General features: G+C 43.3%; 1 protein-coding gene across 3 annotated transcripts in view; it reads right to left on the bottom strand.

The window, feature by feature from the left end:
* FBLN2 (fibulin 2) overlaps positions 1 to 21032 on the bottom strand; it is a 261844-nt gene that overhangs the window by 192422 nt on the left and 48390 nt on the right. For 2 of the 3 annotated variants that reach the window (XM_033926336.1, XM_033926338.1), the window contains exon 1: positions 5528 to 5641. The exons of the other annotated variant lie outside the window; for it this stretch is intronic. The gene's annotated coding sequence lies outside the window, so the exon portion shown is untranslated. Of the gene's footprint in view, positions 1 to 5527; positions 5642 to 21032 lie in introns of those variants that run through there. 3 annotated transcript variants of the gene reach the window in all.

Below are 21032 nucleotides of genomic sequence, written 5' to 3'. Positions count from 1 at the left end.
TAGTAGCCTTCCTCTGGACCGACTCCATCCTTTTTATATCTTATTGAAGGTGTGGTCTCCAGAATTGTACACAATATTCCAAATGAGGTCTCACCAGAGTCTTATACAGGGGCATCAATACCTCCTTTTTCCTACCTCTCCCTATGTATCCTTCTAGGTTATTTAATTCCCTTGATTAAGATAAATGAAAAGTAGGGGATTGTTATGCCATGCACATGCAGATGATTTGCATTAATTAGCTGAAGTGGGGATAGATTGCGTGTTAGCTATGGAGAAAGTACATAAATGTTTAAGAGAGGTGAAATGACGTTAGTAGCAGCACTGATTGAAGGCAAATCCAGCCAAAACAGAGAATAAATGGATGAAGTCAGGCTACCAGCCAGTCGGGTTTTTGGGATAACCCTAATGAATATGCATGAGAGAGATTGGCATATAATGAAGGTGACAGGCATGCAAATCCATATTCATTAGGGCTATCCTGAAAACCTGACTGGCTGGTGGTCCTCCAGGACAGGGTTGGGAACCACCGATTTAAGCGTTTTCTCTATCTGTCCCAGTGGGCTCATAATCTATCTAATGAACCCAGAGCAATGGAAGATTGAGTGACTTGCCCAGCCAGTGGTGGAGTGAGGGTGAGAGGCGCCCGGCCCGGTGGTGCCCCTCCTTCGCACTCTGCTCCCCAACCCCATCTGCTCCTTCCCCGCCCCCTTCTGCCATGCAGGTGCACCCCTCCCCTCCCCCGTACCTGCGTAATATTTGCAACGCGAGCAGCAAACCCAAACTGCTGCTCGCACCAGCGTTGGCTCTGCCTCCGACATCATTTCCTAGGCGCGGGTCCAGAAAGCGATGTCCGAGGAAGAGCCGACGCTGGCGCGAGCAGCAGGTTGGGGTTGCTGCTTGCAGCATGAATGTTAAAGAGGTTTCAGGGAAGGGACAGGCGCAGTAGTGGGGGAGCGGGGAAGGCGCGGGGGCAGCGGAGAGGAGGAAGGGTTCCGGAACCTCCACCAAGATGGCACCCGGAATAGACCGACACCCCCCCCCCCCATTACTACACCACTGTGCCCAGGGTCACAAGGAGCAGCATGTGATTTGAACCCACAACCTCAGGGTGCTGAGGCTGTAGCTCTAACCAAGACATGGGCAACTCCAGTCCTCGAGGGCCAGAATCCAATCAGGTTTTCAGGATTTCCCCAATGAATATGCACTGAAGCAATGCGTGCAAATAGATCTCACACATATTCATTGTGGAAATTCTGAAAACCCGATTGGATTCTGGCCCTCGAGGGTTTTCAGAATTTCCACAATGAATATGTGTGAGATCTATTTGCACGCATTGTTTCAGTGCCCATGTCTGCTCTATTCACTAGGCCAGGGGTAGGCAATTCCGGTCCTCGAGAGCCGGAGCCAGGTCAGGTTTTCAGGATCTCCACAATAAATATGCATGAGATAGATTTGCATCTCAAGGAGGCAGTGCATGCAAATCCATCTCATACATAATCATGGTGGAGATCCTGAAAACCTGACCTGGCTCTGGCTCTCGAGGACCGGAATTGCCTACCCCTGCACTAGGCCAATTGCTTTTTACTTGGAAGACAATAGCATGGTGGGACTTGATTTAAAATCTAGTTCCAGGAACAATTATATATACAGACTGTGAAGAATGGTTTGAAGAAGTGGTTTGTAGCTTTCTGAACACTTTTTTACTAAGACAGGACACACACTCCTTTGATGCATATTCAGTGTGGATATCTTTCCCTAGCTTAGTGGCAGTTCTGGGAATCACCCAGTTGACTACTTATGAACTGTTCCCTCTAAGCTGAGCAGGAGTCCTCCACCCACAGTCTCACCAATAGAGGGTGCTGTTTTACTGTCACATTTTTCAATTGTGAGGGACAGGCAAGTTCTGCAGGACTCCAGGGAACATACCTGTCCTTAGCGACTGAAAATATTCCACCCCCTAGTGGTAGCAATGCAGCTGGAGGACACCTGCTCAGCTTAGAGGGAACACTACGCTTTGGGAATCTAAGCCTTCATTCCTCGCACATTTTTAATTGGCCAATCTTTCGCACGTTTGCAAATCACCTACTCGTACACAGAAGGAGGCTGACACAACATTTGCAAAATCTCTATTCCCTTTTGAATTGATTTCTAATTGTTCAAATGGATGCCAGTTACACAAAACTGATCTCTTACACACAGCTGCATCCAATCAGTAAAAGGTATAAACCTCTGGTTCCGAGCAAAACCTGTTCAATGCACCATCTGCTCTAGATGAAAGGGAACAATGCTAATATGGACAGTATTTGACATCTCAGGAGTTCACAGCAGCTATCTCGTGCAGGCAGAGGAAGTACGGAGCCTAATATATTGATATTTTCTGGTATTCTCCTTTACAAAGTCATGCCAAAAGATTTTCTACTAACTAACCGCCTGATATTCAGCCCCCATGGCAGTCAGTGGTTTTAAAGCTACTGACCACAGTGGACTGAACCTAACCTAGGTATCCAATGCCAGGATCATGCCTGGGTACGAGCATTTAACTGGAAAGCTATGCAGGCGCCCGCCAACATTCAGTGCCAGTGCAGCGCTAAACGGGCAAAGATGGACTAGAGAACGTGCGCACTCAAATTTGAATCTGCTATATGTGTAGGGTTTTTTCTCTCAAATAAAATTATGAACATAATTTTTACGTATATGTACAGAAGTGGAGGAGTAGTCTAGTGCGGGGATAGGCAATTCTGGTCCTCGAGAGCCAGAGCCAGGTCAGGTTTTCAGAATCTCCACCATGAATATGTATGAGATGGATTTGCATGCACAGCCTCCTTGAGATGCAAATCTATCCCCATGCATATTTATTGTGGATATCCTGAAAACCTCACCTGGCTCCGGCTCTCAAGGACCGGAATTGCCTACCCCTGGTCTGGTACAATGTTTCTCAACTCGGTCCTGGAGTACCCCCTTGCCAGTCGGGCTTTCAGGATATCCACAATGAATATGCATGAAAGAAATTTGTATATAATGGAGCCAGTGCATGCAAGTCAAGTTTATGCATATTCATTGAGGATATCCTGAAAACCTGACTGGCAAGGGGGTGCTCCAGGACCGACTTGAGAAACACTTGTCTTGTGATTTAGAACAGTAGACCAAGAACAAGGGGGGGGGGGGGGGGAGAGGGAAGGGAACAGCCAGAGTTCAAATCCCATTGTTAGTCTTTTGTTTTTTTTAAACTTGAGTATTGTGTTCATTTCTGGTCCGATATCTCAAAAAATAAATAGCAGAATTAAAAAAAGATTCACAGAAGAACAACCAAAAATGATAAAAGGGGTTGGAACTCCTCGCATATGAGGAAAAGCTAAAGAGGCTTGAAGAAGAAAAGGCTGAGGGGAGATATATGATTGAGGTCTACAAAATCCTGAGTGGTGTAGAACAAGTAAAAGTGTTAACTCTTTCCAAAAATTGCAAGGGCTAGAGAGCAGTCAAAGAAATTGCATGGGAATACTTTTAAAACAAATACAATGGAGTGCTGAAAAGTTCTCAGCCCAACCAAGAAGAAAACGATGTGGATATGGTGCACTCAATGATCTGAAACAATGTCAAAACACAGAATTTTGGTTCCGCAAATTGGCACGCAACGAAATAAGATAGCACTCTTCAGCTACAGTGGCAAAATAACACTCAGAATTTAGGAACTTTTCAGCACTCCCTAGTATGTAATAAAAGGGAGCCAAGTCTAGGACAATCAAGCCCTTGTGACATCACTGATGAGGCTGGCTCTTATTGGTGGAATGAGGCATTATGACATCACAATGTCAGCTCTGGTTACCAGAGATTGAAGCTCTTCACACTCCAAGGGGGTGCTGAAAGGTTCTCAGCCCAACCAAGAAGAGAATGACATGGATATGATTCAATCAATGATCTGAAACAATGTCAAAACAGAATTTCATTTCTGCAGATTAGCACAATGAAATAAGCTAGCACTCTTTGCAGCCACAGTGGCAAAATAATGCTCAGAGATTTCGGCAGTTGGAACCCAAGCACAGTACCGGGTAAAGCTTTAGATTCTCGCCCAGAAATAGCTAAGAAGAAAAAAAAAAAAAAAAATTTAAATTGAATCAGGTTGGGCAGACTGAATGGACCATTCGGGTCTTTATCTGCCGTCATCTACTATGTTACTATGTAATTATACCTGGTATCTAAAAGACACAGGACTGCTTACATAGTTTCCAAAATACTTTGCAATTTTTTTAAATATTTGTCTAATATTTTTTTTTCTTAATTCGTAACTTGCGTTCAAAGTGTCCTCCTTCAACCTTGCTACATTTGCGAAGTCCCCCAGCGCCACTGAGCTGCTAGCGCAATGGATTCTGGGGTTTCGTTAATGAAGAGCCCAACTGCTTTGCGAGCTCGATGCGCAGCTTTGTCCGGATAAGTCTCTCGGTCTCCACATAAGACTCTAGTTTACGCGCGCGGATGTGGCGAGGGGCTTGCAGCCGTACAGGATGGCAAAGGAGGCAGGAAAACCGAACCTGGGCTCTGTCCATTGCCCTCCCTGCTTCACTGTGATGTAGTGGGAGCGCTAGGGGACATGTCACACAGGGCTCTTTTCTAGCTCCTGTTTACATGCAAAGACAGATTTACTGAATAAAATGAATCCCCCACAGTTCCTATTATTTCTATATGTAGCTGGGGGGGGGGGGGGGGGCGCACAAAATTGGAAATCATTTGTACATACATTTTTTCTCCCCTTCCACTCATAACACCACATCTCTTTCGCACAGCTAAAATATTAATGCTTTGTGGAGCCTGCACATTTTTTATTTTTTTTTTTAGCCACAGTCAAGTCATTTTATCCAGGTAAATATCTCTGAAAATTACAAGCAATGAGGCTGGCTCAGTGCCTGGGCCATGCACCGGAGGATGCGACTTCATTAATGCTCATTCGGTTCATTATTGCTGAAACATCAGCTGGCTGCAGGCTCCCCAGGACAGATTTGGGAAGCTCAGGTTTAGAGTTTTAGAGCAAGGAGCACTCGCTTTTGGGAAAGAGCATGTGTGGCTCATTTTCGTGCCAAGAATGAAGGAGGAGTCTGTCTGGCAGGTCCAGGAGGGAACAACTAGAAAATCAGCAAAGTTAAGCAAAAATAGCATTCCTTAGGACAGACATGCACTTCAAGTAGAAGCATTGCTTTTGCTTCTAAGCAGTGTGGATTCAACAAGTCTACAAGTTGCTTACGAAAGACACACCTTGCAGTGCTGCACATCTGTTTCCCAACCTATCCCAAACAAAGCCTGAACACACTTTAAAATGGGTGGCAAGAGCCACCTGAACACATTTGTGAAGGAAAGATTTGAGGCTGTCTTAAAACTGGCATATAACAACCCAACTGCAACTTCTGTAACAAAGAAGTTAAGATTTCAGCTCAACTCCACCTAAAGGAGCGTAGGGGTCCAACTCTGTCTCATGAGGCTTGATTAGTCCATCGCCTGACCACTACAAAAGCACCATGATAAAATAACCTTGGCTAACCTGTGAATACTGATGTGAACGTCTTCCGGCAGCCTTCTTTCTCCACTGATGTTAACTGTGCTAATGTTCCCTTCCCAAGTGCTGGAAGGCTCTTGCAAGGTTTTCTGTTCCAGCCCCCATCCTGGGAACTGCCCAGATTCTGTGTTGTAATATGAGCAGCCAAGTACCCTGTGTGTCTATGACATAGCTAATTCCCTCCTTACCCCCTATGATTTGTAAGGAAATAGCTCAGATTTTCAAAGGACTGAAATGTGTCCAGTGGGATGAAGATATCATTAAAAACAGAACTTTTGCATTTGGCCTCTGCATTAATCCCCACTTAGGTCTGCATGGGCTTAGTATATCCTCTTAAAGCAAAACTTTTTCTATGTAAAACGGTTTATTGTTTAATTCATGGCTTTTATGAGTGCCATCTTTCTCCTTGTCCCTGAGCTGTGTAGATTAATAAACAGGCTTTCTAAACACACACACATACATGGCAATATGCATTGCTTAGGACAACCTGGAATCTATCTATTTTTTGGGATCCTGCCACGTATACTAGGTCGGCCACTGTTGGAAACAGGATACTAGGCCGGTCTGACCCAGCATGACAATTCTTATAAATTCATCACAGATGAATGAAGTAAATGGATTGGGTTTGTATGACGTGAATAGATCCTTTGGATGAGTAGGCCTAGTTCCGTATAAGCTCTTAAAAAAAAAATCAGTCTACATCAGGGGTCTCAAAGTCCCTCCTTGAGGGCCTCAATCCAGTCGGGTTTTCAGGATTTCCCCAATGAATATGCATGAGATCTATGTGTATGCACTGCTTTCAATGCATATTCATTGGTGAAAATCCTGAAAACCCAACTGGATTGCGACCCTCAAGGAGGGACTTTGAGATCCCTGGTCTACATAGTTGGAACTTAAACCTCCGAGCTATGAGTACTAAGATGTCAAGGGTGGCCCATCCCACAACTGGAGATTTACCATTATTAAACTTGAGATTTGAGGCTAATGAATGAGGCTTTTCTCCTGAGCCTCAACCACCGGACTCTGGCAGATCTCATTCTAAAAACTAAAATATTTGAATCAACAAAGTAAAATTCTTTTTTTCTCCGTCTTTCTATGTTTGTGCTATAGTTTGACTAATATGCTACCCAAAATCTTGAGAACCCAGTACTTAAAGTTCCAAGTAATTTATAAGAAGATGAGTAACGAAAACATTTGGGGACCTTTTACTAAAGTGCGGGTAAGTTCTTACATTTTCTGTCTATTAAGTGCAACAATTAGCACATGCTAAGTGCAAAGTTTATGCAGTAACTTTGGGGGTGTGGCCAGCAACTGTTCAAATGTTGCCGCACAGGGCAGACACATACCAGACGATAAGACATGGTTCGATCATCTATGTTATCTGCCAATGCATTTACCGTGGCTCACTGTGGCATGTCCTAAAATTATTGTTCAACCAGAGAAATTGCTGCTGTGAGGTCCGTCTGAGCCTCCAGCTGTAGAATAAACCATGATCAAGTCCTTTAATCACAGTACTTATAAAATCTCCCCACTGGAAACCACCTGGGACATATTCATTTCAAATGTTTCTTTCCCTTGACATAGTGACTATGAAATTTGAAGAGTTCAGTCCAGAGTCTGCATTAAGGCCCTTATTATATAAACGATGCCTAAAGTTAGGTGCCTAACTTAATTATTCAATTACGCTTAATCAGTGTTGATAATTGAATAGCTGCGGGACGGTTCATAGTCAAATGCGCGCACAACAAAAGCGCGAAGACAAGTGAGCGCAAGATAACTGAATGTGAAGATTCGTGCAATTGTCTTGCGCTCGATTGTCATTGCGCTCAAATGTCTTGCGCTCAATTGTCTTCGCGCTTTTGTCTTGCAACCCTGCGGGTCACGGTTGCTAATGCTGGAGGATTTGGAGAAACATCGACCGCATAGATCCATGCTTAGGTGTTTCTGAACAGGACTCCTGATGCAGGCGTTTTAGCCGAAACACGTTGCGTGTCGAGTCCTATGACTTGTCGGATGTTTTTATGACTGATTGACTCATTGATTTGAATTGCACTTTTGGTGGCTATTAAAGTTTGAAGACCCAACTCTTTCTGCTCTTGTTTATTTGACTTAGGCAAACTCATTTAGGCCAAGAAACCCCTGGTATAAATGGGAATGCGCCTAAGGTTTCAACACCTACCAGCGCTTAAGACTGCTTAGGCACCCCCACCCGGGTTCTGGAAAGAGCTGGCAGCTCCGGCATCGGTGTTTAATGTTTTGTGGAAAGGAGCTGGGGCTTGTGTTTCTCTGCTTCGACCCTTGCGAAGTGCGTGGTGCTGGTGGCGTAGGGAAGTGGGGGGGTTCGTTTGGCCCCTCTCCCTTTGTGGAGTTTGTAGCTAATCCTAACTTTCCCGCTGGTGCTCATGCCTTCTTTGTGAGGGCCAGCAAAACCGGGTGTCGGTTTGTGGGCCAAGTCACTGAATTGGGGTCGGGGTTGTTTCCTAGTTTTCAGACTTGCCAAACTTCATGGCCTTGGAATGCGGGATCCATATTGGCCTACTTGCAACTTCGAAGTTACTGGTTCTCACTTCGATCGAGGTCTGGGCAGGTGCCTGTCTTTTCCCCGTTGGATCGGGCTTTCCTTTCCCTCTCTCTAGAGTTTAACACATTATCGGACTGGTATAAATTGGGGAGGTCCTGGAGGCCTACAGGGTTCTTGACGTCCCTGGCTGAGGCCTGGAGCTCTGAATTGGGTGAGGAAGTCACCGTTGATGACCTGACTTTGTGCTTTGAGGAGGGTGCTGGGGCTGCCCCTAATGTGCCTTTGCAAGAAATTCATCTTAAGTTATTGCATCGGGCTTACATTACCCGTAGTAAAGGGTGTGCAATGGGCCTGTGGCCAGATGCTTTTTGCCCACGCTGTCCGGCTTTCAGGGGTACGTTGGCACTGCATCATTTTTTGGAATGCTCTTTTGTGGGTTCATTGTGGGTACAGGTGCTTAGGGCGGTAGAGGAGGTTTTGGGACAGTCTTTGGAATGGTCTTATAGGACTCTGCTGCTTGGTGTCACGGGACCCCTAGTTGAGGCTGGCATTGCCGAGCCCTCGCGACGCTTTGTCCTGATCGCTCTGGGGCTTACCAAAAAGCTTATCTTGCAAACTTGGGTGGGGGAGGTGCGGCCTACGATCCAGCAGTGGCAGGCTTCTATATCCCAGATGGCCAATTGGGAGCGCCAGCGCAAGAGGGGTGCCACTAGATGGCAAACGGTGGCTTATCTGGACTGTTGGAGATCTTTCTGATGTGGGTCATTTCCTAGGATGCAGGGGGAGGGGTTGGGGGGGATGTGGGAGGTGGGCATTGGGGAGATGGGGTATGGGAGGGGGGCCTTCTGTACCTCTGTGTTTTTGTAAAAACTGGACTCTGCATGGGAGATCTTTGTGTTTGACCTGATTGTCTTTTTGCCTGATGGCCTTGTTCATTTGTACTGTTGCTTTTTTCCTTTTTGTAGTGCTCTCGGCTTGATTGCTGTAAATTTCTCTTATGCTTTGTTCCTTTAATAAACATATATTCAAAAAAAAAAAAAAAAAAAAAGACTGCTTAGGCACAGTTTTGTAAACGGCACATGGCAGATGATCGACAATCGCGATCAAAAGCACCTAGAGGTTAGGCACCATTTTTAAATTAGGGCCTAAGTGCGCTTCTAATTTAGCATCGTTCGCAAAGCTGAGAGCCTAAATCAAGTGGATACAATTAATTTCAACATTTGGACTGTTTGGATATTCGTTTAAGCACACGTTCAGAGTCAGGGACTAAATGAAGCCCGAGTTCGGGAGCCCCAAAATGTGTGCTGAGCGTTAGTTGAAAAAATGATGCTTTGAGTTGGGCTCCGTTTATAGAATACATAGCGCCAGGATCCATGCCCAACTTTTAGGTGCGAGAATTATTCTAACCAAACCTTGGCATAAATCCCTGCACCTAAATTAGGCATGGATCTCCCAAATTCAATAATAATGCGTACATCTTTACTGAACACCCCTGGTCCACTGATGCCCCTCTAATGGCCACACCCCTTTTCTTTTCTTTTTTTTTATTTCTTTATTGATATTTTGAACTTGACAATGTATACATTTGAAAAATCGAAAAAAAAAAACTATATGAAAATACACTATTAACATCAGAAATATTACAATAAAAATTTTAAATCCCTTCTTAACCTATAACAGTAATGATATTATATTATACTCATCAATATTATAGAATATTATAAAATTTATACCACATCCCTTTTCTATTGCATGCTAAAGAATTTATGAGTCGTCCCCCCCCCCCAAAATTTCCATCTCTTCCATATGGTTAACCCAATGTCCGGGGAAACCCGGACATGTGCTCTTTTTAGAGGATTGTCTGGGTGCCCAGAAGGATTTCCAAAACCCAGCAGTTTGTCTGGGTTTTGGAAGTCCCCGACCTCAGGGCAGTGCCTGGAGGACATCTGTGCATGCCCGGCTGTTGACGTGTGATGTCATCACGCAGATGGCTGCACATGTGCAGATGCAGTCCCAAGCTCGGGGAGGTTTGTGTGAAGGTGGAGGTGGAGGTGGGGACAGAGTGGGCCGGAGCTGGAGGCAGAATGGTGTGGGGCCAGGTGTCCTCTTTTTTTCATAGTGGAAATCTGGCAACCCTACCCTTCCACTGTATACAAATCTCTCTCATGAATATTTGTCGGTTCACCAACTCCTCATTACGAAATGGGATACCTGTATCCATCTAAAGCTTCAATTACTAACCTCTAATTCCACAGGGAAGCTATTATACTCAAGACTAACAGTTTAATATTCAATACAGTAGTATCTTGGTTTGCGAGCATAATTCGTTCCAGAAGCATGCTCGTAATCCAAAGCGCTCGTATATCAAAGCAAATGTCCCCATAGGAAATAATGGAAACTCAGACGATTCGTTCCACAACCCAAAAACTTTCATACAAAATACTGTATGTACTTGTATTGCTCGTTTAGAACAGTCACCGCACTCTTACAGCGCCAGAGTGCAAAGAACCGTTGGCTCAGTTGTGATGATGTGACGCGTGTATACTGTATGTACTCGTATTGCAAGACTTTTGCTTGTTTAGAACAGTCACTACACTCTTGCAGCGTCAGAGAGAGAAGAACCATCGGCTCAGTTGTGATGTGTGTATACTATATGTACTTGTATTGCAAGGCCTTGCTTGTTTATCAAGTTAAAATTTAATCAAACGTTTTGCTTATCTTGCAAAACACTTGCATACCAAGTTACTTGCAATCCAAGGTTTTACTGTATTGTATTAAACTATGTTTGGTCTCGCTTGTGCAATTTTGTGTACTGTATATGATTATTTAAGTAATTTTATAATGATTGTGAAAGTGTTTTCTGTAACAAGGTGGTAAACCAATAGTTGAATACAATATTTTAATGTTAAACTGTTAGTCTTAAGATGAATATTTGTTGTGGATATCCTGAAAACCCGACCGGCTGGCAGTTCCCCAGGTCAGATCTGGAGGTTGTTATAGGGGAAAACACCCTCCAGGGATTCAAGACAAAGTTAGACTAGTTCCTGCTGAACCAGAACGTACGCAGGTAAGGCTAGACTCAGGGCACTGGTCTTTGACCTAAGGGCCGCCACATGAGCGGACTGCTGGGCACGATGGACCAGTGGTCTGACCAAACGGGGGGCAATTCTTTTGTGGCCCTACATTTCTCTATGAAATAGGTTCCTACCAGGTACCCTGTAATCAAATTTCTCCCCATTTGTCATCCTTTCTCAATCTCAAGCAAAGACCCAAGAAGAGACCACTTTATCTCCTAGCTCAGACCCTGTACTTGCTTCCTGGTTGCAAATCTGCTTCCACAAATCTCAGGGCCTACCTTCTAATGCCATTTGAGACGTTATTAACTACTCAGATTTTTTTTTTTTTTTCTCTTTGAGATGACCGCAGGAGCTGTAAACCTTCAAGTTATTTACAGACAGTGACTGCAATGTTATCTGCGCATCATTTATGTCTCTGGGATTAAGGCTAAATCCATAGCCTAAGGAATTAAGAAGAGTATTCAGTAAATTTAGTGTCAGCCAAAAGAAATCGCCCTGAAATATTCCATGCTGGATTTTGCCGTTAAGGGATGACATACTAACCATCTTTGTAATTCAAATGGAGAGTAGTTTGTCAGGGTTTTGGGGGTGAATTTTATATCATTTGCTAAGCCTGGATGTGTAGGATGACATATTTACATGCCTTCATGATACCAAGGAATGTGTTTATTGTTCTAGCTTCTACTTGATTAAAACCAAACTATTGGATTTGGATTTTAGATCTAACGTCAGATAAGTTAGATAGGATAAAGAACATATAGAACAAAGTTATTTCTCAGCATTCTTCTGATTTACAATGAAATGCAGTCAGACAGAAGAGCTTTTCCATGCAGTAAATTCAGATGTGCTGGAACTTTTAAAAAAGTAAGATAGCACTGAAATGTATCTTAACTAAGGGCATATTTTTTTAACCCTTTTAAAAAATTGTTTTCTTTTCTTTTCTCCTTCTTTTTCAAAACTGAGCAGCCCTTTGGATTTTGAGCTTTGTGCTTTGAAGGCGATTTTATTCTGTTCAATGCCCTACCATGTAGGCTAATTCTCGTAATAAAGATAAATAACTGTATGGGGCTCATTTTCATAAACCAGCACTTGAATGCCAATCGCCAAAACACCCAAGTACTGATTTTCAAAAATGACTTTCCGGATATCTTGTCAGGCATCCCAGATGCTGTGTGTCCAAAATTCAAGGTGGATGTTGGAGGCAAGTTACGGGCGGGTTTTGGGCATGCGTAGACTTGGATGTTATACAGTGACAATTAAACCTTTCCCAAGATGTCCAGGACAGAACTTAGATGTTCGGAGTTAGACCTGTTTTAAAAGTGTCTAATTGCTTAAAGATACCAAACAGACCCGATGACCCCACATACTCCCCTAGAAGTCACTGATCCCCTCTGACCCCCCCAAAATCTGAACGAAAAAGTACATACCTCTCTCTAAAACAGCAGCACCAGCATCCTAGTAGAGTAGCACACAGGTGTCTTAAGAAGCCTGGTGGGTGGGCCAATGAGCCATAGAAAAGAGGGCCCAGGCCCATAAGCCACCCTAACCACTACATTTATGGTAGAAAGTGTGAGTCCACCAAAATCCTACTATACTTCCATATAGGTGCCAGCTGCAGCCATAAGGGCTATTAGGGTGGTACACAGGTAGGTAGAGTAGGTTGGAAGGCTCACCATACATTATAAGGAGGTTATGGGGAGATGTTCTTCTGGCACCCTTTATGTGAAGTTCACAACAGTGCCCCCTAAGGTATCCCACTGCTCTGTTGGCATCTCTGTGTGGCCAGTCCGTTACAATGCTGGCCCCCTCCCATGTTCAAATGGTCTGGATTTGGACATTTTGAACTTGGGCATTTATGTGGTTGAAAATGCCCCAAGAAGTCAGGCGTCCTAAGTTTAGACGTCCTAACGGCCAAGTAGGCCAATTTCCAAAAAAATAATTTGGATGTGCAGTGGTTTTGAAAATGGACATTTTCTGAATTTGGATTTTGGACGCCCTTCTCGAGACATTAAAGTCAGACTTAGACATACTATCGAAAATGTCCTTCCGCGTATTTTTTTAAAATTTTTTTGTTCCTGGGTAATAAGTGTTCTTTCTTAATTGCCTATGCTATAAATGTATAGAAAATGGCTGTTGTTCCCCTCAAACTTTGCTTTTGTGATCAGGACATTGATAGTTTGAAATTCACCTTTTTTGTAAAACATCCAAATTGATTCTAAGCTGAATAAACTTAGGGTCCCTTTTACTAAGGCGTAGACATCCTGTAGGTGCATTCTGCTATGTGTGCGGCCAATTTATCAAGACAAGAGGGAAGACTGAAGAATCTGCTAAGATGTGCAATGCCTACAAGGCATGTTTCGGCATGCCTGTTCGGGATCAAGACAAGTCTTGGGCACCTCACTTCGCATGTGAGCACTGCCAAAAAACCTCTGGAAAGTAAGACAATTTTGTTTCTCACTAGGATGGTGGAATCTTCTGCTATACAATTTCTTAGAATGGTTTTTTTTTTATATTTGCATTTAAAAATTTTCAAAGTTATTTGAACATATATATGAAATAAATTGTGAGAATAGCGTACACATTAGTCATAGATGTTTTCATTGCCACAAATGTTTTTTGTTCTTCTATAGAACGGCATAGAGGGGAAAAAAGAGCCATGAATTTGCTATCCCAAGAATTTGACAGGAACCCACTGACCACTCAAGCAACCGCTATGTCTTTATTGTGGACCCTTCCAAACATCAAACTGGCAAGCATGTATCTGCAGTCACATATCTGGACATTCCTTCATCCATCATCCCTGTACTACATTGCCCTGAGCTCTCCAAACCCTGTCCCTCAAAAAGAGAGAGAGCAGTTGTCTTCAGAAGAGAGCAGCAAGTCAGAGAGTGAAGGAGACAAGGTGGTGCAGTTGATGAGAGAAACCCATACCATCCAAACCAAAACGACCTCAATGACTTGATCAGAGATCTTGATCTCACCAAGTCCAATGCCAAGCTTTTGACGTCTAGGTTTAAGGTGTGGAACTTAAGAACAAAAGGATTGCCCCTGCTGGGTCAGACCAGTGGTCCATCGTGCCCAGCAGTCCACTCATGCGGTGGTCCTTAGGTCAAAGGCCAGTGCCCCATTTGAGTCTAGCCTTACCTGCGTACGTTCTGGTTCAGCAGGAACTTATCTAACCTTTTCTTGAATCCCTAGAGGGTGCTTTCCCCTATAACAGCCTCCAGATGAAAGTGTGCAAGTCACAGATCAGAAGCATCACTAAGCTTTTTCCACCTTCTTCACCTATCAAGATTAAGAAACAAGGGTGCAGGATGTGGACTTGAAATGCTATCTAGATCATAAGAGGTCCTATGATCTGATTCCTAGTACATTATGATATGCGCACTTTCCATTGTAAGAAATGTGTTTGATGGGATTATTATGTGAAAATAGAATATAAAAGTTTTCTAAGAGATTACGGTAATTTGAAACTGTTGGGAAGGCAGCAAGTTTTAGCGATTATAAGGAAATATTCACAAACACTACTGAATGATGATTTTTTTGACCATCTTTTTACCCATTTGCTCTATAAAGTTTTTGATATGGGTAGGATGTTGTTTTGAGGCCTGGTTTGTTGGTGATCAGCTTAACCAGCAGGGAGAGCAGGGAGTGATCCCACGATTCCGCCCTCCCTCCCCCTCACCGATACCCCCCCCGAGCCTTTCAAAGATAGCTCCCCCCTCCCGCAGAGCCCGACACCCTCCATACCTTTGGTTGAAAGATTGACAGGAGGGATGCCCACTCCTTCCTGCCTCAAGGGCCCACTCTTCAAAATGGCGGCCATGTCCCTACCCAGTACAACTTGGGATGCACTTTGAGGGGCCTAAATACCATATAAGGCGGCTTCAGGGAGTCCTGCAGACTCAGCTATTCAGGGATTCCCCTGCTGCGATAAGATGAGCCGGCAGAGAGCAGCAGTGAGGCAGAAGAAAATTCTGACGAGGGATGGGGGGGGGGGGCAGGAGCTGTGGTTTGCAATTACTCTTCTGAGCAAGTGTCAGGTACAGTTTCTCCCCCTTTTACATATAATTTGCATGCTAGTCATGCTATGCATTACCCATTCCTGAATTTTTTTTTTTTTTACCATGGTGTCGCAGCTTTGCGCATCCTGCCCTAAGAAAGAGAGGGAATTCTTTGAGATATCATATTTACATGTTGCAGGCTTTTTTTTTTGTTAGAAATAAGCAATGAGACAGAATTCTAGTTTTTCTGTGGAATTAGTTCTACCTCGACCCTGACAGTGTAATGTGATTCACAAAGACACAGCAAACAACAAACTCTTCAAAGCCCTGTTCCCCACCCCTGCAATTGTTTACATCAAAGCCTAAGACTTTCAAACCACATTACCCTGATTGCTTCTCAGTGACAATTTCCATTTCTTTTCTTCAGCAATGAGAGGACAGGGAATGAAAGATTTACAGACTTTTCAGGCTAGACAGGGGAAAAAAGTTTTGGATGCAGCTTCATTTCCGAAGGAACTTTAGTTATACTTTCCATTACAGTCCCATTCCAGGGACTCGCAGAGAAGGACCACAGACTGAATGCTTGGACCAGCTCAATCTTTTCTGGTGAGGAAGGAAAAATTTTAATCCGGGGGAATCACACTGCATTCTCTAAAACACTGCATCTAATTAGGAAAAATCTGGTGCCTGTTGAAGTTGGACTGAGACATACCTTTATGCCTCAACTAATCTACAGATCAGGTTCTCGGTGCTGTAGGAAGAAAAATTCTTGCAAAGCTTAACAATGCAGATATAGTCTCTATACGGTACAGGTTTAAAAAGCATGAAAAGTGGCTACGTTCCAAGCGGGAGGTTTAGAAAATCAAAACCAAATTTTTCAAGAGTGCAGTTAGGGATACCATTTGTGGCAGAAATTCAAGGTGTGCCAAAAAAAAAAAAGAAGTTTAAAAAAGTCCAATTTAGCATATTCCGTTCATAGTATTTTCCAGATTTCTCTCGCTTGGAGTCTGATTCTCAGCTTTTTCCTCTTAGAATAAAGGTTTTTGTGGATAATACCTTAAAACTGCTTGGTTTCATGAGAAAATGTGCCATTTCATTTTACACATGTGGCTAATTCCTTTTCATCTTAAAAGTCATTTTAAGGAACGTCGGAAGGAAACAAAGAGTTGGGGAGACTTACCCTGTGCCTTTTGCAGGACTGGTTTCACGTGGCGAGCTCTGTTGGAATCCCTGTGAGCAACTGAAGCAGGAGGGACCAAAGGTTCCTCTCCAAACTGACCAACAGCAGTGAAGTGTTTATCTAATCTGCAACCAGAAGCAGTGACCCATCAATCACAAATTTTACACGGGTGCCTGCCTGATGCCAGACTTATAGGCATGTCCCTTCAAATCTTTCCCTAGAGTTCTGGCCTCTTTCAGGACATATATTTTTCTTGTTCAATGAGGATGCCAATAATGCATCTCTGTTGCATACCTGCCCCTTTCACTGGAGCCGAGAAGAAATAAAGTACTTTAAAATGATGGAAACGTCAAGTTCAATCACATTCAGTCTCCGTAATGAATGCTCACCTTATAGAATGAAAATGTAAGGAATAGCTTGTGAATTTAGATGTGGTATCTTTCATCGCATGTATAGATTTAAGGTCAGGTTTAAGAACCACTGTTATAAAACATTAAAATAATAGGTCAAAAACATGACTATATCTTAGGCACAGTCACAACAATCATAGATCTAGACCAGGGATCTCAAAGTCCCTCCTTGAGGGCCGCAATCCAGTCGGGTTTTCAGGATTTCCCCAATGAATATGCATTGAAAGCAGTGCATGCACATAGATCTCATGCATATTCATTGGGGAAATCCTGAGAACCCGACTGGATTGCGGCCCTCAAGGAGGGACTTTGACACCCCTGATCTAGACCAAGGGTGTCAAACTCAATCACATTAAGGGGCTGAAATCCAAAACAGGCTAAGTCGCGGGCCAGACCCCGCCCAATCACCGCCCCCAAACCCCGCCCCCATAATAGTACTAATTGTAACACCATTTTTTCCATTCATTTTTCATAGATACACACACAATATAATCTTATTAACACATAATGGTAATGGTTAACCACAAAATTAAACTGCACAAAACACACTGTATGCTTCTCAACATTCATTCCTACCAGAACACAGATAACTCCTATGCAAATACGGGACCAAATATTAAAAGTACTAATATATTTTGATAAAAACACCCTAAGATTCAAGATTCTTCATGCATTGCAACCCCCAGAGAAAAAGATTAAAATACTCAAAATTGACACAATTCAAACACTAACTTGAAAATAAAACCATTCCCCTTACCTTTGTCAGCTCCCTCCCTCCATGCTGTGCCTCCCTCCAGTGGGTGTCTAACTTTCAGGCCGGCTCCAATCTGGCCATTTTATGCAGCCCGCAGTCCAATGCCCCCAGTGTTACCTTGTGGTTGGCTTCCTCCTCCGCACAGCCGTAGTGTGCACGGAGCCGATCACCGGAAACCTTCTCTCTGATGTCGCAATCTCAGAGGGAATGCTTCTAGATGAGGTGTGGGATGTGCGAGGAGCCGCTACATGCGGCTCCGTGCACCCTACGGCTGTCAGGAGGAGGGAGCCGGCCACAAGGTAACACTGGGGGCATCGGACCACAGGCCACATAAAACGACCAGGCGGGCCAGATTTGGCCTGCGGGCCTTGAGTTTGACACCTGTGATCTAGAGCAGTGTTCTTCAACCACCGGTCCATGGACCAGTGCCGGTCCACAGAAATTTCCTGCTGGTCCACAGGGCCAGCACATGCATCAGGCCCAAAACAGTGTTGTTCAACCGCCGGTCCACGGTGCGATCGATGCGGCGTTATCTTTGAGCCAGCTCCCTCTTCCTCACTGATTCAGTGCACAAAGCCACAGGCAGTGGCTCCTACGGACATCTTGCGCCTGAACCGGAAGCCTTCTCTTTGACGGTGCAACGTCAGAGGAAAGTCTTCCAGATGATGCACGGGACGTGCAAGGTGCAATTAGTACTATTATGGGGGCGGGGTCTGGGGTGGAGATTAGGTAGAGATGGGCAGGGTCTGGCCCACGACTTAGCCCCGTGTTCTTCAACCGCCGGTCCACAGAATAAGTTTTTTATTTCTGCCGGTCCATAGGTGTAAAAAGGTTGAAAAACACTGATCTAGAGTAAATGTTTGCACTTAGGGGTCCTCTTACTAAGGCGCGCTAACTAATGTAGCATGAGCTAACTGATTTAGTATGCACTAATCGATGTATTGCATGCTAAAAATTAGCATGCGCTAAATGCTGTGGCGCCCATTATATTCTATAGGCACCTTACCATTTATCGAGCACTAAATTGGTTAGTACACCTTAGTAAAAGGACCCCTTAGATTATTAATGAACACAAACACGCTTCAGTAAGTTTTTGGAATCAACGGCCTCCTCACATCAGATCCCTCAAAGGGCTTCTGAACTTCAGGAAAACCATAAATACGTACCTTGTCCCTTAAATCCACTCACTCCCCTCAAACCAGTGGTCTCAAACTCGCAGCCCGGGGCCACATGCAGCCCGCCAGGTACTATTTTGAGGCCCTCAGTATGTTTTTCATAATCACAAAAGTAAAATAAAACAGTTACAATATTAAGACTTAACCATAAGTTAAGATTTATATAATATAAAGTCATTTCTTTAATAAGACATTAACTTTTTTTTTTTCTGAGGCCCTCCAAGTTCCTACAAATCCAAAATGTGGCCCTGCAAAGAGTTGGAGTTGGAGACCACTAGCTAAACTGTAAACCTGACAGCCTGTTTGCCTTTGGGAAGCAGAGCTGAGATTGTGATGTCATAATGCCTCATTCCACCAATAAGAGCCAGCCTCATCAGTGATGTCACAATGGCTTGATTGTCCTGTTCTCCCCTCTGCCGTCCAACCCAGTCAGCAGATTAACTGTTCCCCTTAACTCAGTGGTCTCAAACTCACGCCCGCCAGGTACTATTTATCATAGTATGTTTATCATAATCCCAAAAGTAGAATTAAACAAGTTTCTTGATCATATGTCTCTTTAGCTATAAATAACAATATTATTATTCAGACTTAGCCAAAAGGAAAGATTTATAAACTATAAAGAGTTTTACCTCATGCAAAATTGTCATTTCTTTAATAAAGACATTAACTATTTTTTCTGAGGCCCTCCAAGTACCTACACATCCAAAATGTGACCCTGCAAAGGGTTTGAGACCACTGCCTCAAACCATATGTATTCTAATGTATGCTGAACTAGATCCACTCTGGTTGTTAACTGAAGATGGAAATAATCATATTTTAACTTCAAGACCAAATTGTATGCTAAACTTGACTCTGTATATCTAACATTACTGTACAAATTAATTTGTCTATGCTTTGTGTATGTCAACCTTGTTACCTGTCCTGAGCTCGTTGGGGAGGACAGGATGTAAAACTAACAAAATAAATATACAAGTAACGTGTATAACTCATTGGAACATATATGATTCTATATTTAATTTCTGTGTTGCAATATGCTACTTGTAACCTGCCTAGAACTCCATGTGTGAAGATTCAGTGAGGTATAAGATTGCACATCACATAACACTGATATTGACCACGACTAGCATTTCAAAAATGGAAACATTAAATTGATAATATATACATTTACAAACCCACATACAAAATAGAAAATCATAAGCACGGATCTCTATACTTTCATCAGTCAACTGTGCTTTCTACAAGGGGGTGCTGAAAAGTTCTCAGCCCAGCCAAAAAGAGAATGACGTGGATATGGTTCAATCAATGCTCTGAAACAATGTCAAAACAGAGAATTTCTTTTCTACAGATTGACACTTAACAAAATTAGATAACACTCTTTTCAGCTACAAGTGGCAAAATAACGCTCAGAATTTAGGAAGTTGGTTGGTTGGGCTGAGAACTTTTCAGCACCCCCTTGTATGTAATAAAAGTGAGCCAAGTATAGGACAATTAAGCCACTGTGACATCACTAATGAGGTTGGCTCTTATTGATGACATCACAGTATCAGCTCTAGTTCCCAGAAACTGAAACTTTTCACACTACAAAGGGATGCTGAAAAGTTCTCAGCCCAGCCTAGAAGAGAATGACGTGGATATGGTTCAATCAATGCCCTGAAACGATGTCAAAACAGAGAATTTCTTTTCTGCAAATTGACACCTCTTTTCAACTACAGTGGCAAAATAACGCTTAGAATTTAGGAAGTTGGCTGGTTGGGCCAAGTATAGGACAATCAAATCATTGTGACATCACTGATAAGGCCGACTCTTATTGGTGGAATGAGGCATTATGACATCACAATCTCAGCTCTCATTACCAAAGACAAACTCTTCACACTGCGAAGGGGTGCTGAAAAGTTCTCAGCCCAGCCATAGAGAATGACGTGGATAGGGTTCAATCAATGGCTTTGAATCAATGTCATAACAGAGAATTTCTTTTCTGCAAATTGACACTTAACAAAATTAGATAACACTCTTTTCAGCTAGAGTGGCAAAATAACGCTCAGAATTTAGGAAGTTGGTTGGTTGGACTGAGAACGTTTCAGCACCCCTTCGTGTATCTCTCAAAGTGCAATCGCAAAACTCTCTATCCCATATGATTCTTTGACAGAAAAAGATTCCTCATAAGAAGATGTTCATAAGATTCTAGCTTTTCCCATCCTTCATGTGCTTTCTGCTTTTCAAGATTCTCTGGAATCTCCACTCTGAATAGTTTCCATTAATGCCATGACTGATGTCCTCGCAAGGACAAAACAAAAACGGCAGATAATGTACAAGATGCAGGCACTGTTTATTGCAACATTAGTAGTATAAATCCTTATTACCAACCAAGG

The sequence above is a fragment of the Geotrypetes seraphini genome, chromosome 17 (assembly GCF_902459505.1).
Source record: "Geotrypetes seraphini chromosome 17, aGeoSer1.1, whole genome shotgun sequence".
In the NCBI taxonomy this organism is placed as follows: domain Eukaryota; kingdom Metazoa; phylum Chordata; class Amphibia; order Gymnophiona; family Dermophiidae; genus Geotrypetes; species Geotrypetes seraphini.
Note: the sequence above shows the minus strand (reverse complement) of the source record. Positions and strands in the feature narration are given on the sequence as shown.